The following is a 15,718-nucleotide window of genomic DNA, read 5'->3' as shown; positions in this document are numbered from 1 at the left end:
CAGAGGTAGTACATTATCTTACTATATGTAATAAAGTCAAAATAGCTACCTTACCTCTGGTTCACATTAGCGTATGTATTCCATCCGGTTAAAGTCCGCATGGAGTCCCCCCGAATGGAATACAATCGCAATTGCAAGCGCTGTGCTGTAAAAGCACACGGACCCCATAGACTATAATGGGGTCCGTGTGCTTGCTGCGCACTGCCTGCCCCAAGGCATATGGGTAAATATAATTAATTTTTTTTAAAAAAAGGAAGTAAATTAAATGTTAGGCGGGGGAGGGGGGTTTAGCTTGGTGTTAAAGTTTTAGTTTATTCCAGACAACCCCTTCAAGACTTGAATTCCCCCTTAAGACTTAAAAAGGACCTTTCATCAGATCGGGCACAGGCAGTTCCATATACTGCTGGAAAGCCGACAGTGCGCTGAATTCAGTGCACTGTCGGCTTTCCCGATCTGTGCCCCGGGTAAAGCGCTATCGGTCCCGGTACCGTAGCGCTTTACAGTCAGAAGGGCGTTTCTGACAATCTGTCAGGAACGTCCTTCTGCCCAGCAGCGCCTATCTCACTGTGCTGTATGATCGGGGAGGAACGCCCCCTCCCTCTGCTCACAGTGCTCGTCCATAGACGAGTATTATCAGGAGGGGAGGGGGCGTTCCTCCCCGCTCCACTGTACAGCGCGATAGGCGCTGCTGGGCAGAAGGGCGTCCCTGGCTAAGTGTCAGAAACGCCCTTCTGACTGTAAAGCGCTACGGTACCAGGACCGATAGCGCTTTACCCAGGGCACAGATCGGGAAAGCCGACAGTGCGCTGAATTCAGCGCACTGTCGGCTTTCCAGCAGTATATAGAACTGCCTGTGCCCAATCTGATGAAAGGTCCTCTTTAAGGGGAATTCAAGAACTTTTCTGATGTATCTTGGATGTTTTATGCTCTTTGGAATCCGCAGATTTAGTTAAGCTGTGTCATGTACTTCTATAATATAATGTAGACATGCAGCTATTCAATGTAATAAGGTCTGTGGAACTCCAAGGCCTGGCTGTTCCATGAACCTGTGAGTGGGAGAGAGGCTTGAGAGGGGGGTAGCTGTAGTAAAAGTGCAATGTTGCTGGAAGAAGAGACTGCCAGAAAAAAAAAAAACCTTCTCACTTCTGCTTTCCCAGCCCACCCCTCTCTCTACCTCCCTGCTTTCCCCCAAACCACTCACTGCTAATTCACATGTGCAGAAATCTGATAGAATGAGCCAGAGAGACAGAGAGGATCAGTGAGCAAAACTGCACAGAGTAAGGTGCCACTTGACTTATCCTGCTCCTTCATACGGATATACCTTTGCACTCTTCTACAATATGGGCGCCACACTGCTCGCAAGTCATGTGATTAGACATATAGGGTAAGTCATTACTTTTAATAGATCAAAGTGTATTAGTAACATATAAATAATGGGACGAGCTTTATTTCGCTCTTATATAATAGTATATTCCCTAAGCAGCCGTGCTATATGGAAGATGTATGTAGATTTAGACCAAATGGACATATTGCAGTTTTTGTCCCTATAATCTCAGTCTCTTCTCAATTGCATGGTCACCCTTTTAAAAGTCTTTACTAGTAATGTGTGAAGTAGAGCCCTATACACACTGAATACCCTTCGACTTAGGTCCTGAGCATTGTGAATCTCCATGGATTTATGCAAACAAGTCCATCAATCTTGTTCACTTCAGGAATTTATTGATATGGGATGTTTTCTGATGGTCTAATATTCTTACAGTATTTCAGGCTCTACATTATGTCTCTATACAATTTAACTTGGTTTGTGTCGTATTATAAACCCTGGTCCAAACAGATCACAAAGCTTATTAACAGCTACAAAGTCTTATACAGTATTGTATATATGTAAAGGTCCTGAATACTTTTCAATTGTAAGCGCTTTTGCTTATTTTCTGTTGGTTTTATCTATATGGACAGCTCTCCTTTTTGTCATATAGCAAGCAGATGCTCAGTAAATAAGTGGTTATACAGTATATCATAGCTACTTTATGCTCACCCTTACCAAGTGTAATGGAATGTGTCAGGACTGTTACCAAACACGTTGGTAACTTTTTTAATTTTTGTAACTTTTTGTTTAATTTCCTTTGGGGAAAACGAAAACCCGCAAGTAAATCCATGAAGGATTACAGACTCTTATCAGTGTGACAATGATGTAGCTTCTTCTATAATACTGCATTGTGTTATGTCTGATATTCCATTTCAATCCGTCTTGTTGACTTGTCCTGCAGTGATGACATAATCTACACATATGTGTATGGCACACAACCCCAGAGGCCAGTGGCTGACTGCAGTGGTCATGTATGGAATTTCCTCCAAGACAGGCAGGTACCACTGGAGCAACAGCACAGGATCGATGGGGGACTAAATGGTTGACAAATGTGTGCACAGGATCCTTTTTTTTTTTTAATTCTGTATAAATATTACCAGGAACACCATTTTACATGCAGTTATGTCCAAAATGAATTGCATAACCATTACATAAAGGAGATAACAATGTAAAGGTACCATAACAGCAGACCAGGATACTGCATTGGAGCCTCAAATATATGTTGCCTGTATCCTTTACTGTATATTAATCTGTGTTGATAATCTGTGCAAATAAGTATGAAAAAATCCAAGGCTCATAGAAAGAAAAATTGTTTTATATATAGTGCACTATAAGGGTGCATTCACACTGAGTAAACGCTAGCTTATTCTGAACGTAAAACACGTTCAGAATAAGCGGCGTCTAAAGCAGCTCCATTCATTTCTATGGGAGCGGGGATACGAGTGCTCCCCATAGAAATGAATGGGCTGCTTCTTTCACTCCGTGCAGTCCCATTGAAGTGAATGGGGAGTGCCGACGTGTACGCTCCGGCATGAGCAGAGCTTGCCGTATACGCCGGCACTCCCCATTCACTTCAATGGGACTGCACGGAGTGAAAGAAGCAGCCCATTCATTTCTATGGGGAGCGCTCGTATCCCCGCTCCCATAGAAATGAATGGAGCTGCTTTAGACGCCGCTTATTCTGAACGTGTTTTACGTTCAGAATAAGCTAGCGTTTACTCAGTGTGAATTCACCCTAAGGGTGTCCGATTTTAATCTTTGCTATAACCCCCTTTTCATGGATGAAACTGCGTCAACTGTTATGTGTGAGACGGTGACAGGCAAAGTACTGGATTCCTGCTATATCTCCCCCAGATTCCTGACTTATATGTAGTCCAGTGCGGTCTAGGATAGGTTTCAGCCCCAGGTGTGAGTCCTTAGGCTGGCCCATAAAAGGTTGCAGATTCTGCACTTCAGGGCAATCCAAGAAGTGAGGAGGTAGATGGGTCTGTCCTGTAACCCTGAGTCTGGTGAGACCAAATTGTGCTTGTTTGTTTGTGTGGCTGGTAGTAATCCACACTTGTAGTTTAGTTATTACTTCCGTTTAGTTAGTTGCTCGGACGAGCAGGAATTTGTTTTATTTTTGCCTGACGTTAAGGCTGTATTTTGTTACTGCTCATTTGTGCCTGAAGTCAAGTCCTGTTTTCTAATACATAAACAGGTTTGCTGCACATTTTGTGTCCCTGTCTTGATGGTTTGGGTCCGCATCACTGCTTCTCCCGAGGTACTTGCCCCACATATGCTACACTATAACCAAATCCCTGTTACCATAAATGGTGTCAATCCAAAGAGCTATATAACATGCATTCATGTGAACTTAATAGTTTTGCCTTATTGACATTACCATTGATTCCTGTCCTTCTGGTTTGCCTGATTCGTGAGTTGAACAGCAGAAACTTTTTTGCTTTTTGCACAGAAATACAATAATCCTAAAATATTTCATGAATAAAAAGGGTTCCTTTGACCATTTGAATAAAGAATTTAGAACATCAAATATCTTTTAGCAAGAAATCTCACCATATAAAAACGACAACATAAATGGGCAATTGATGAACATGAGCACAAGGGTAATAGAAGCCTGCAGCAAACTGCTTTTTATAGATGACAGAAGTCATTCATGTGCCTCCATTTTGAACATTCCCTGGATATTTAATCAGAAATCAGAAATACAGCTCAATAATAATAGAGGACGTTACTGATGTTACTAAGGGAAATCCATTTCTGCATTTAGATCCTGTGTTATAGGGCTGTGAGTCTTCTAATACTGCTACCCAGAAATATATTCAATGCTAGGTCCGGGCTCATGCACATGGCTGTATCATGGTTCCTTACAACCTTATAATACAGCATAGTATGTATGTCTATGGTTTCCATACCACCATGAGCCCTATAGTAATCATATGTACCCCACCTCTATTCCAGTTTTAGTTCCAGTTTCAGGGTAAAGCTGCTGCTAAGCTATGCAAAATGAAGGAAAAATTGTATTTAACGTTCCCTCTGAAATATTCTATATAATATTTTTGCTTTATTTTTTTATATAGTATATTTTAGGCCACAGGCATGTATATCTAGTGGAGTTGTGGTGCCAAAACAATGCTTTTATTGAGTTTGATATACCATTTTCCCTGCCTCTTCCACCCTTGATCCCTAAGAAAACAGAAGTGGAACTATAAATTGTTCCAGATGTTATAAATGTTGAGAAATGTTTTTGTACCAATCTCATTGTTTAGATTATTTAAGTTTCCTTAGTAGCCATAATGTATGTTTTCTTATAAAAGTAACATTTGTCCCATCTTTGGTTGAAATTCACATGGGCCCTGATGTTTTTCAAGCATGATGTATAGGGGCTCGCCGTTCAGTGTGAAGGAGCTTTAGCCATTGTAGGGTCGGGCTGAATCCTCCCTTAACACCTACAAAGGCCTCAATGGGAGATGTTGTTTTACAAATCCTTCTCTTTTATACTCACAGGACTATTGCATGTAACACTATATTACCCTCAAACCACAGGTGGTCTACATACTTTCCAGGGAATGAAAAATCGCATTAAGAAATAGAAGACACCAATGACTAAACAAGGAATAGTCAAATTTGTTCAGTATGGAATCTACTTTTTGTGGACCCTTAGGTATCAAATGTACCAGGAGACCATGGACAGGCACATACGATATATACAGGAGGCCGCTGCACGTTTTTTGAATGCCCCTTTTTGAGATGTTTTAGTGTTTCTGTAATAGTGATAGCAGCCATATTCGCCTACTTATTCCACATGGCATACAGCCATTTCTTTGTCATACATGGCTGTGCTGTTTATCCCTTCTGACCTAAGATACATTGTACAGGTACAAAATGAGTGAGATTCCACCAGCTAATAGAAATAGACAAATGTTGAGTTACAATCCATGAGTAACCTGCCCTATAATCCAAACCACCTACTCCCACACCTTCAGGACTTTTTTTGTGCTGCACATGTTCTCTAGAATGTGCTACACAGGACATCATATTAATTCCCAACATCCAGAGTTTTAAGCATGCCCTAAAAACTAATCTTTATAGCTAGGCCTATCAAATTTTATGAACTGAATCTTGTCCTTTTATTAATTGTATTCCCCAGAACCTCACTCATTCCTTGAACGTCCACAGCATACCTCACTTTTTTTTTTTTTTTTACCTATCAGTATCTCTTTGGAGTGTGGGAGAAAACCCACACATACATGGGGAGAACATACAAACTCCTTGCAGTTGTTGTCCTTAGCAGGATTTTAACCCAGGACTTCAGCACTGCAGTGCTGCTAACTACTGAGCCACCATGCTGCTACACTCCTTATATTGTAATGCACTTAAGATAAGATAAAATAAGATAATCCTTTAATAGTCCCACAGTGGGGAAATTTCAGTATGTTACAGCAGCATAGTAATACAGGTACAGGATAATACACAGTAATATATTATGAAAGCAGACACACATAAGCTGAGAACAGAAGATATACTAGGAGTCCATAGCAGCTAAGGAAGAGAAGAGAGAAGGAAGACTTAATAATCATTAGTTTCCTGTATACACAGATACAGACTGTATGTGTCTACCCCTATTTAATATAAAGGATAGCTAGACCATTGTACAGAAAATAAAGATGATTATTAATATGATTTAATGACCATTTCACACACAAAAAAACATGGCACACCTATAACAAGGCCTTTATGCCACATAGAGATCAACTATTTAACTGTTATACCCGGAGAATGGACTCCGAACAGGTATTTTCAGTATCATTTAGGGGGGGATACAAGATAATTATAGCATCTCTTGGCATGACGCCACCTAGTCACAGCTACAAGTGCCATGGCGTGACCATTTGGTGCCACCTGGCCAATCCAGCTGAAAGATCCTGCAAATGGCGCACACTCATTTGTGATGCTGCTCTGGTAGGTTCGATGGCAGTCACTCATATATAGATTATTATATGTATATTACGATAAAATGATGACTATTGGAATGTTCATGTCGAAATGGAGGATAAAATAATATCAGTGTTTTATTCTTCTTTGAAACAGATGGAGCAGAAATAAAAATGTGTCAGATATTGTCAGCTTTATCTCACATATCCGGGGTGAAGCTTTTCGCTGACTCTGTAATGGAATGGGTTACCATGCAGCCTTGTTTGTCCTGTACATGTATTCCTGTCTGTATCATCACTAGCTTTTCTTAGTTAACAACTTGCGTGGAATGTTTATTGCTCAGTGTTGGTAAGCACAGTTAAGGGGGTTTTGGGAAAGACCCATTCATGTAATTCCTTTTGTGACTAGTAAAGCAATGCACAGCATGAGCCCTCTTACTTTTATGGTACAAGGCATTTTCCGCCTCATTTCGCAACTGTTAGTTCTTAAGTGGTTCATAGACATATATCACTGCTCCTCTAGAAATCCAACAAAAACATCAGTGAAAGTGGCACAGAAATTATCGCAAGTTTACAATTCAATAAGTCACATGTAAGATAAAGGACTGTGATCGCTACAAGTGCTATTAATGAAATGCGCCTCATGCAGGGCCACAGGGGCTGTACAAGGAGTGGGAAAGAGAATCTCTATGTGTATCAGCTGAGAGATGAAAAGTGCAAAAATTAAACTTTGCTACTTCCAAATTCATCTAAAAAATCAAAGTTTTTTGGTAAATGTTGCTTGGAGCTAGACTGAGAAAATAGGTATTAAACATTTATAACTCCCAAATAGCCTGTCTTTTTGCAAGATGACCCAGAGAAGTGGACGTCAGTGGGGCTAAGGGTTTACATGAAGTTAGTAGATCCTTGACTAACTCTCAGTCTATGAGGAATCTCCCTGTTCTTCACAATAAACCCCACAAAGTGGTATAAACTTTCATGGTTGAATTTCTGGATCAAGAATCCCAGAGTAGTAAACAATTTATGGCAGGTATACTGGTAGGAACCTTTGGTTCAGAAGTGGTGTGGAAGTCCCAAAGGAATCCAGGGAAATAGAAAAGATCAAAGGATGAGACAGTCAGGAGTCAAAACAAGTACCAGGAAAGAATCCGAAGGGCCAAGACAGGTGGAATCTAGAAAATAAGTTCAGTGTTAGAAACAATACACTAGCAATAGGAGATACCTTAAAGCAGCTTTCTTGGCTAAACATATTGGTGACCTATCCTAAGGTTAGATAATCAATATGAAATTGGTAGGGTACAACACCCCAATTGATAAGTTGTTTCTAGCAGCTATCAGATCAGTGAGGTTCAAATACCCAGCACCTCCATCGATTACCATTTCTCAGCTGATACACAGAATATGAAGCAGGAAGCAAACAGCTCTGTTCTCTGTGTAGTGGCAATACTGTGTTACTGCAGATCAGCTCCTGTACGCTTTAACAGGAGTTAAGCTGCAGTGGTTCTTCCTGCTCCATTCTGAGTGTATGAACTGCTGCGAACAGCTGATCGATGGGGGTGCTAAGCATTTGGACCTGACTGATCTGATGACCTATGCTTCGGATAGGTAATGATTATTTTTCACAACGAGAACCCTATCAATACACATACAAACGTATCTTCAGAGCCACAACCCAATTTATTTTTTCTTTTTTTGGCATTTCTGAGCAACTTGTGAATAGGTAACATTTTTTGCAGACAGTTGGAAAATCATAATGAATCTTAAAGATCACAATAGCATGTAGTGAGAGTATTCTGAGCTCTAAAAATATGATATAAAGACAAAAATAGCAGTCACAGAAAATTGATGATTACAATCACAAAAACCTGCAATACTTCTCCAGCTCCAAAAGAAATCAAATATGAATATTCCCCTATTTATATGGGTTATCATGGCTCAATCAATTTCTTAAAAAATACCACAGGTCTGACATTAAAGGGGCTCTATCAGCAAAATTATGCTGATAGAGCCCCACATATGCGTGAATAGCGTTTAAAAAAGCTGTTCAGGCATTGCTAATGCCATATTAAACTACCCCCCCCCCCCCCCCGCTTTTTAAAATAATACCATAAAAAAGAATATGATAATCATACCGTATCGTGCACGCTAGGCGGGCATGCACGATCCGACATCATCTTTAGCCGCGCCTACATCTTCTTTCTTCTTGCAGCGATGTCCTCGGGTCCCGGCTTCCTCTTCTTCTTCTTCCGGCATCATTGCTTGTATGCGAGGAAGACGGGACCCAAGGAGTAGCAGAGGAATAGTAGCAGGGGAACTGAGCATGCTCAGTATGCTCACTTCCCCTTCTACTGTTCCCCTGCTACAGTGCCGGCGCGGGATTACAAGCAATGACGCTGGAAAAAGAAGATGAGGAAGACGGGACCCGAGGACATCGCTGCAAGAAGAAAGAAGATGTAGGCGTGGCTAAAGATGACGTCGAACCGTGCATGCCCGCCCAGCGTGTACAATACGGTATGATTATCATATTCTTTTTTAGGGTATTATTTTAAAATGGGGGGGGGGTAGTTTAATATAACATTAGCAATGCCTGAATGGCCTTTTTAAAGGCTATTCATGCATATGTGGGGCTCTATCAGCATAATTTTGCTGATAGAGCCCCTTTAAAGGGGTTGCCTGGGATAAACTGATCTTTGTAATCTAAGCTACTCCTTCCCCCTGCCTACCTTCTAAATTACTTACTGTACCAAAAAGCTACATGTTCCAATTCTCTGGTGACATTCTGTTCCGGAAAAAGCACATCACCTTAAAACCCTCCCCACCCCCATCTACTTACATTTCTTCCTGTCCAGAACTTCTGGGCACGGTACATCATTTCTGCGTGACCGGCACCTCCTCTTGATGTCTGCTCAGTGAGGTCCCATGTCCAAGAGGTCCTGCCCTAAGTATGATGGGTGGCACAAGGAGGGAAGGTGAGTTAGTTAGGAAGGGCTATTAGTTGGCAGGCTAACTAGGGAAACAGGGAGGGGTGTGAGTGAGAAAAGGAGAGGGGAAGGAGTGAGAGGGAGGGAGGCAGCTCTGAGTGCAGCACAAGGCATCATGGTAGTTGTAGGAAAACAGAACAGGAAGCTACCCCAGTAAACAAATGCAGAAGGTGCCAGGAGCTCACAGAGAAACCCAGAAAAACATCAAAACACTGCTAAAGGTATTTGGTTGAAATTATTAAACTATTAATAGCACTACCAGAACCCCATTACAGAATAAAAGATAAGTGGAGGAATCTGCATAAGGCATCAAAGTTGGAACCAGCCAGTTATGTGATATTTAGAGTGTGTCTCAACTCTTCTCTGGGGGATGTTGGGGCACACAATAATCTCTTCTTCCTATTGAAAACACGTGCACAATCACCATGTGTATGGAGAAATTGTGAGGAATAGCTAAGATCGAAATTGAGTGGTTAGCTTAACTGATAGTGGAACTATTACAGCACATGCTGGGCAACCTGAGAACATAACTATTAATATGCATAGTCTTGTTTTTTGTTTGTTTTTGCCAAAAAAAAAATCATAACCACACTCAAAATGTAAAATAAAAACCTCAGTTTTGACTTTTAACTTTTTGGAAATTATGTTTCTATATCACAATGATGAGCACAAAACTAGCTCCTGAATTCCCAGCTAACAATAGGAGCTGCATCAAGAATGATATTTACCATGGTAACGTCAGATGTGGCTGATTGTGAAAATAATGGTCTGTAAGCGTAGAACTACACCGAGACCAGAATTTGTGATGTTCCTGGATGAGACAGAGGACATCATGTCCTTTCAGTATTTCAATTATTTTATTATTATTTCTCTTACTTATATAGCACCATCATATCCCGCAGCGCTGTCTATGTCATGAAATCAATCCTCTATGGGATGCACCAGCGTTTAATATCTTCAGCCTTTGATGAATGTATATAGATTGTAAGCCTCATAGATTGTAAGCCCTCGCGGGCAGGGCGCCCTACCTCACTGTGCCAGTCGGGCATTGTTAGTATTATATCTACCTGTATATTTTGTGTATTGTATGTATCCCCCAAATGTAAAGCACCATGGAATTAATGGTGTTATATAAATAAATAAATAAATAATAATAATAATAATAATAATAATAATGTAAACATTGTGATTTGGCCACGGCGGAAACGCTGCAGCAAAAAACGTGGCATTTTACAATTGCATGCAAAGTTCTGGCTAATCCCATCCACACATTGCAGAAAAATATCTACAGCGGACATGCTGTAATTTCAAGAACCATCACATTTTTTGTAAATCGAAGCATTGCAAATATACCTGCAGAAGGCGGTTTCCGTATAGGTATAATTGAAGTAGAAAGTCCGCAGAGGAAAATTGTCCGGAAATTTTGTGAAAATCACTGCAAGAAAAAAACGTTATTTGTTCTCACTGTGGTTTTTCCCGCAGCGCTTTTTGGCTGTGGCTCGCAATGTGGGGACTTAGCCTAAAGAAGTCAAAGAATCAAAATCTTTTTTGTTGTTTTTGATGTTACTGCAATGGTACAAAGTGAATAGTTCTTCAGAAAATAATTACAGATCCACGTAAATATTGGTAGAAAGGAGACTGCCTTGAGACTGTGTTGACCCTTCTTTGCAGCTTTTGTTGAGCTGACCTTTAATCCTTTGTCTGTGATGGATTGACCTATCTGGCCCTTAACAACCCTTTATGCCTTCCGGTTATTCTTTATACTGCCTCTAACATTGCCAACCTATACTTATTAGGAAATGACCCTTTGGTTTTCCGATCTGGTATCTCACTATATTCCCTATTCTCATGTCTGATTTCCCTGGGGAAAATCCTTTTACCAGTTTTACAACATTTGGATTTGATTTTTGTCACTGACCTGGATTTGTTATTATAGTTTTATCTAGTGGATAGCATAAAGATGTTAGATGGGGACTGGGTGCCCTATATGTCATTGTTAGTATTTACATTAGGAGATAAGTAACCTAGCATGAGGTCTTAACCTAAGTCACCAAATTTCTAGGCGGTGCTCATGCTGTGTTTAATGTGTTTGTGTAGTATATACACCAGGAATTTCCCAACACATATAACGGATTCCAATAGATGGTATTTATCCCTCTGGTGATCCCATGTAAAAAAAATAAAGTATGTAAGGGTACACTTTTTTTTTTTAAATGAATAACACTGCGTAGAACAGCACAGTCTGCCATAGTATTCCAGGCAGCATAAAAAGGAACCTCTGATGGATATCAACTAAATGGAGGCTTTGGTTTAGGTTCCATTGAGTGAATGGGTGTCTATGGGTCAGTTTAATGTATGTTCCCTGTGCATACATTAAATGGTCACATTAAATGCAGTGAAACCTTTAGTAGAGAGGAGGGTTAGAAGAATTAGGGATTAACTGGGCAGAAAATGTATAAAAAGTGGAGGGATGTTGGACAGAAGGGCGGCATTACAGTAGATAATATAGAATATGATGAGGACATATGCAAGCGTTTAAGTTGACAGCAAATGTATTAACATGGGAAATATGGAGCTATTAAGTGGGATAAATAATTCTGATGGGGCGGGTGAGATTAGGAAGAAAGAGAGGAGAAGATGACTGATGGTCGTGACATTATAAACCACTAGTATCAATGGAAAAACAAGGGGCACGCCAACAAAACTTTAGGAGACACCAATACATAGGGGAGGAAATGGTAAGCACTTGATATGTTAAATAAGCACAGATCCATATCTGAGATACCAAGGGTTTACAATAGAAAGGAAAAGTTGATGGGGGCAAATACTGAGCACAGACCTAGGAGAAGTATGGCCTAGTGATTTGGGAGTTTAGCAATTTGGTGACTTTGGTTAAGGCCTCATGCTAAGGGGTTACTAAGAGATGAGCGAGTAGTATTCGATCGAATATCGAATAACATTATAGTCTGCGGGAAAAAACAGGAATGTTGTTCCGGTTTCCATGGAAACCAAAGTTCGACACATTGGATCCTCCAAATTCCGGAAGTAGCAGGACGAGGAGCACGACGAGGTTTTTGCATTGAATTCAATGGAATTTTCCCGTGTGGTATTCGACCGATACGAGTATTCGATCGAATAGTCGTATTCGATCGAAAACTACTCGCTCATCTCTAGTTACTATCACTGCCTGGTTATATTATTCTAAATATATATATATATATACATATATATATATATATATATATATATATATATATATATGCCCCTGTATAAAATGTTTTGTCTTATACCTAGGGTAGTATACAGATTGTCTTGAGATTGTATTTTCAACATATTATAAATGCAGACTATTGTATTGAAAATAGCATCAAACATCTGGACAACCAAAGCTTCAAAGGCCAGACCTGCTGGACATGGTAGAAAGGAGAGACACCAAAGTGCTGACTAGGTCACTCCGCCAGATTTGGTCTTAGCTGATCATGTAGATCATTTTTCTGGGGAAATAAAGATGGAAATAAGATTCTGAATAAAAACCTAATAAAATCCAAGTCTGTCTTTTTGTTTTACTTTACACTTCCTTATAACTACTGAGGGAAAGGAGGCCGAATCCAAACCAAACAACACCATTTAGTTATAGAAAGGAAATGAATGCTGTCAACTCTCTGTCATAAAAATGTGAGCTCGGCAATATGCAATCTTACCAGTTCAGTCATCTATAGCAGAAAATGATGTGGTTTTACAGGTATGTCAAATTTTTACAGCAGGTATCCACCAGAGAGACCGAAAAATATCGATCTAATGTGAATAGTTTTCACGTCTTCATTAATCCATTTTATTAATTACATTTGTACCTGCTCAGATAGAAAGATTTGTTTTGCCTTTGGTTTATGAAGTGTAAGAGGTCTCAGAATCCAACTCTAAGGAGACAGCCACATCTTGTCTATTTCACTTGGACATAACCAGAAGATTCTTTTGATGTTTTCTTGTCCACTATACTGGACATTTTTAGGCTTCATGTACCAAAATCTTGGTACAAGGTAAACAGCTCTCCTGGACTGGCTTAGCGTCACCAAGCGGTGGATTGGGGCGGCCCTGTGGACGCAGCGCTGCTCCAGCGGCCGCCCCTCACGCTCAGACAGAGAGCAGGTCCTCTCCCTGCCTGCTCTCTGCCTGCTAATGACGCTCGCTCCGCTCGGCCCCGCCCCTCTGCTCGCCCCCCTCCTCCGGCGGGGCGGGGGCGGCTTTCTGACGTCCGCCTCAAGCGGCAGAAACCCTAGGTTCACCCCTGGGACAGACCAACCTATCAATGATCTGCAATTGTGCAAATCAAAGTCTGTGGGGTTGGGCTGCTGTTGCATCAACTGCTTTTATTATTGACTGACTTGGATGAGATAGCATTTAGGGTGGCCCGTCCTAGCTGTACCCAAGGCACATGACCTCATTACCCCCCAAGTTATGTCACTGATTATTCCAATCTATTCCCTGGAACCCTTGACAAAAAGAAGACAATGTGAACATAGTCTAAAATACTATCCAAGTATTAGATATAGTTCTTTATATACTGCAATGAACTAACAATGTAAAGGAGCAACAGTTCTGGCTCATTTATGGATTTTCACACATTTCGTGACCCCGTTCCCCAAACTTTCTTTTACCTAAGCACATGTTGTAATTGCTGTTTATACAGCTGTAAAGTGGTTTAGGCTTTGGTATGATACAATGAGTAGAGGTAACCAACCACAATCTGTGGTTATTGTCCAACAAGGTATCCTGTTACTCCTTAGGAATTAATGTATAGTATTCCAGGCTTATACTTCAGTCAGTCTCCTGGCTCCTAACCATCCCTATAGTCTTCCAAATGCAAAGCTGAGTGATCATAAAATAATTCTCTTTTAATGTGAGCGGGTAAACTAAAGGAGTTTACTTATCAGATCTGTTGCAGGGTCAGAAACCACAGTCCTTGACAGAGCAACTCATGTTAGGCCATTTTTGTTCATTCATCATTCTCTGTCTGGGCAGAGCTTTACACTTCAGACATGGGTGCTTTGTGTTCCAGATTCCACATTGCAAGCAACTATTAACCTTTCACTAAAAACAGTGAATGTATTTGGACATACAACTGAAGAATAGTGCACAAAAATGTGCTGCAACCTTCTAAAGCCACAGTCTACACCACAACCCAACATAAACACGAAGCAAGGAGAATCTTGTTTTCTAAACTTTATATATGACAGCCGTGTTACTATTGGCTATATCACTTGGGCACCAGTTTATATACCTTTATAGCCCTGAACATCTAAATTACATCACGAAGAATAATGAATATATTCCCAGTATAAATCTCTTACCTGCATTGATGAAGGCTCACAAGTCTGGAACAGTCATATAGAAGATGGCACTATAATCATGGGCCATGCCAGTGCTGAGCTGTACTGTCTAGGGACATGCTTAGCCATCAGAAATTGAATGCCTTTGTTTACAGTCTAAAAATTGAGAAATGAACCCCTTACGTGAGATCTGTGGTGGAAGTGATGATATGGAAATATCCTTTGTGATCTGGGGTATATTATTGGTTAAAATTTGTTAAAGTGGTCTTGGGAAGGGGTGTATCTACTGGGGTAGCAACAGTAGCAGCTGCCACAGGGCCCAGGACATTAGGGGCCGTTAGGTCGTTACGCCAGCAGGCAATGCGCTCTATTTACTTACCAATCCCGTCTCCTGCTCACAGAAGCCATTATTTCCCCTTCTGCAGAGGCGGCTGTGAGCAGGAGCCGGGATTGGTAAGTAAGGTCGCGGGCCTGTGATCCCCACAAACACTATCATTATACTCAGGGGGATCTTATCAGACCCCAAGTATAATTATCAGCGGCACAGGAGAGGTGAGGGAACATAAAATACACTGTTACTTACTTCTCCTGGCTCCGGAAGGCTTCAGGCCCACTTAGTGACGTCACACGTCATGTGGGCCGGGCTTGCGTCCTTATGTGTCGCGACGCAACCCCCGGCTCAACTGACATCTATTTCATCATTGAAGATCGCCAACATCAGCAGGGAGTGCACCGGAGCCCAGGAGAGGTAAGTAACAGTGTTTTTCATTTTTGTATCCTCTCCTGGGTCTCCGATTATTATACTCTGGGGTCTGAAAAGAGTTGGTTCCCCTGAAGTGACTACTGAGTGGAAATCAATGTCTGCCTTCTGATTCTCCCAGAAAAAGCAGCTGTGTAACAGGGTGTCTGTAAAGGGGAGAGTCTATTTGATGATCATCAGATTGCGATTGGCATTCAGATGATATTGCAAGTAGCACTGCACGGGAAATGAAGAATGATAAGAATGTAAGACAATCTTATCAAGTACTCTGTGCTAAGGCAGAGGAAAGTAATGTCCTGAAAAAAGCTTCATCTATGACATCCATATGCCATATGCTATGGACTCTTCAC

The 15,718-nt window shown here is 41.0% G+C and overlaps 1 protein-coding gene across 1 annotated transcript in view; it reads left to right on the top strand.

The window, feature by feature from the left end:
- Positions 1-1,228: 1,228 nt before the first annotated feature.
- LOC142196605 (uncharacterized) overlaps positions 1,229-15,718 on the top strand; it is a 49,713-nt gene continuing 35,223 nt past the window's right edge. Inside the window, exon 1 of the mRNA XM_075266578.1 lies at positions 1,229-1,384. The gene's annotated coding sequence lies outside the window, so the exon portion shown is untranslated. The remainder of the gene's footprint in view (positions 1,385-15,718) is intronic.

The sequence above is a fragment of the Leptodactylus fuscus genome, chromosome 3 (assembly GCF_031893055.1).
Source record: "Leptodactylus fuscus isolate aLepFus1 chromosome 3, aLepFus1.hap2, whole genome shotgun sequence".
NCBI classification, from domain to species: Eukaryota; Metazoa; Chordata; class Amphibia; order Anura; family Leptodactylidae; genus Leptodactylus; species Leptodactylus fuscus.
Note: the sequence above shows the minus strand (reverse complement) of the source record. Positions and strands in the feature narration are given on the sequence as shown.